Raw genomic sequence first — 2,500 nt, forward strand, 5'->3', positions numbered from 1 at the left:
GACATGAAAGTCGCCTTCTAACATAAAAAACGAAATTGACTTCATAATTTCAAATAGGTGCGATATAATAAAAAAAAAGTAGAAGTTATCAATAAAGTAAATGTTGGTAGCAACCATAGAATGGTGAGAGGCGAAATAAAAATACACCTCAGAAGGGAAAGGAACAAATATGTAAACCACAGCCAAACTTAGCTAACTTGAAGATTAGGTCAACAGAATTAAGCCTAAACATCCAAAACAGATATTCACTTCTCCGCGACGAAGATCTCAACATCGACCAAATTAATTAACAGTTCAGTGACATAATAAAGGAAGCTGCACTCGAAGTAGGCGGCAAGAACGACAAGCAAAGCTCCAGCAAGCTCTCGGTAGAAACTAAACAGCTTATGCAAAAACGTAGAGCCATGAAAGTATCGTCAAACAGGGACAAGATAGAATTAAGATTTAAGATTTAGTTTTGATTCCATTTGTTACAATGGATATTCTTTGCTGTGACATACTGTCTGTTTTATTTTGCCCAAATCTTCCCCTGTGTGCAAGGAATGGAAGGGGATACCACTCACTGGCCGGGCATGGGATTGAACACAGGTCCGCAAGATTGCTAGACCAGCACCTTACCGCTGCGCCAGCACAGCACGCAATTAGTTGAACTAACAAAGACCATAAATAAAAAGAAGAGGGAAGATGTACGGAAATTCAATACTTAGATAATAAATGAAGCAGTGATTTCAGGTACCAGCATGAAAGCAGCTAAAAGAAGACTAGGAATAGGGAAAAATCAAATGTATGCAATTAAGAAACCAGACGGAGAAGTAACATATAACAAGAATGAAATCATCAAAGTAGTGGAAGACTTTTACAGGGATCTATACAACTCAAACGAACAGCCACAAATAGAAGCAAACGCGGTAACTAGAGACGTACCCAATATCACAAAAGAAGAAATAAAAAGAGCACTTAAAGGCATGAAGAGAGGGAAAACACCAGGCGAAGACGGAATTAGTATAGACCTTATATTAGATGCAGGAGAAATTGCAACAGTGAAACTAGCCAATCTTTTTAACAAATGTCTTCTCAGCGGAAAAACTCCGAAAACCTGGAAAAATGCAACAATTTGTTACACAAACGAGGCGACAAAAAGGATTTAAAAAATCACCGACCCATAAGTCTCCTTTCGGTTACTTACAAAACTGTTCATGAAAGTCATTACAGCTCACATCTCTGACAGTCTGGATTCTAGCCAGCCTAGAGAACAGGCAGGCTTCCGCAGCGGATTCTCAACAACAGATCACATCCACACGCTCACCCAAATAAGAGAAGAAGTAAACGAATATAGGAAACCCGTTTTTGGCATTCATCGATTATGAAAAGGCATTTGACTCTGTACAAATACCAGCAGTATTAGGTGCTATTCGACAACAGGGAGTAGAGGAGGTATATTGTAAAATACTGGAAGATATATACAAAGATGGGACAGCAACCATCAAGCTCCAATTAAAAAAGGCGTTAGACAGAGCGACACCATCTCACCAAAACTGTTTACAGCCTGCCTCGAGGAAATATTCAAGCAACTAGAAGGGAAGGGTATCAAAATAGGAGACAAATACCTAAAAAACTTCAGATTTGCAGACGATATTGTCCTCCTTAGTGAATCAGCAGATGAAATGCAGCAATTAATAAACGATCTGAATAGAGAAAGTCTAAAAGTCGGGCTCAAGATGAACAAGAAAAAGACTATGTTCAAGGTTATGTTCAACAGCAGAGTCCCAGACGAGCAGATACTTGTACAAGGCGAAGCGCTAGAGGTAGTAGACAAGTATATTTATCTAGGACAACTCGTACAGACAAGCACATCTAGTGAACAGGAAATAAAGCGACGAATCAGTCTAGGCTGGAGTGCCTTCGGCAGGCACAGTAGCACACTAAGAGGTTCCTTGCCATTGTGCTTAAAAAGAAAAGTCTTTAACCAATGCGTCCTCCCAGTTATGACCTATGGGTCAGAAACCTGGACTACAACCAGGTTACTGGAGAGGAAACTAATAAGCGCCCAGAGAGGGATGGAAAGATCGATGATGGGAATTATCCTGAGAGATCGGAAGAGGGCGACGTGGATCAGAGAACAGACGAAGGCAGAAAATATACTCGAGAGCATTAAAAAGAAAAAAATGGCAATGGGCAGGGCATGTATGTCGGAGACAAGACGACAGATGCACAAAGAAAGTAACAGACTGGACTATAAATAACATAAAGAGGCCAAGAGCCAGACCAATGACACGATGGCGCGACGAAATAGCGAAATTTGGGGGCCAAGACTGGAAACAAACATCGCAAGACAGGAAAACCTGGAAAAGAATGGGAGAGGCCTACGTCCTGCAGTGGATTGACTCAGGCTGATGATGATATATATATATATATATATATATATATATATATATATATATATATATATATATATATATATATCATAGGTACATATTTATATACACACAACACACGCTTA

Source organism: Penaeus vannamei, chromosome 2, assembly GCF_042767895.1.
Source record: "Penaeus vannamei isolate JL-2024 chromosome 2, ASM4276789v1, whole genome shotgun sequence".
Lineage (NCBI taxonomy): Eukaryota > Metazoa > Arthropoda > Malacostraca > Decapoda > Penaeidae > Penaeus > Penaeus vannamei.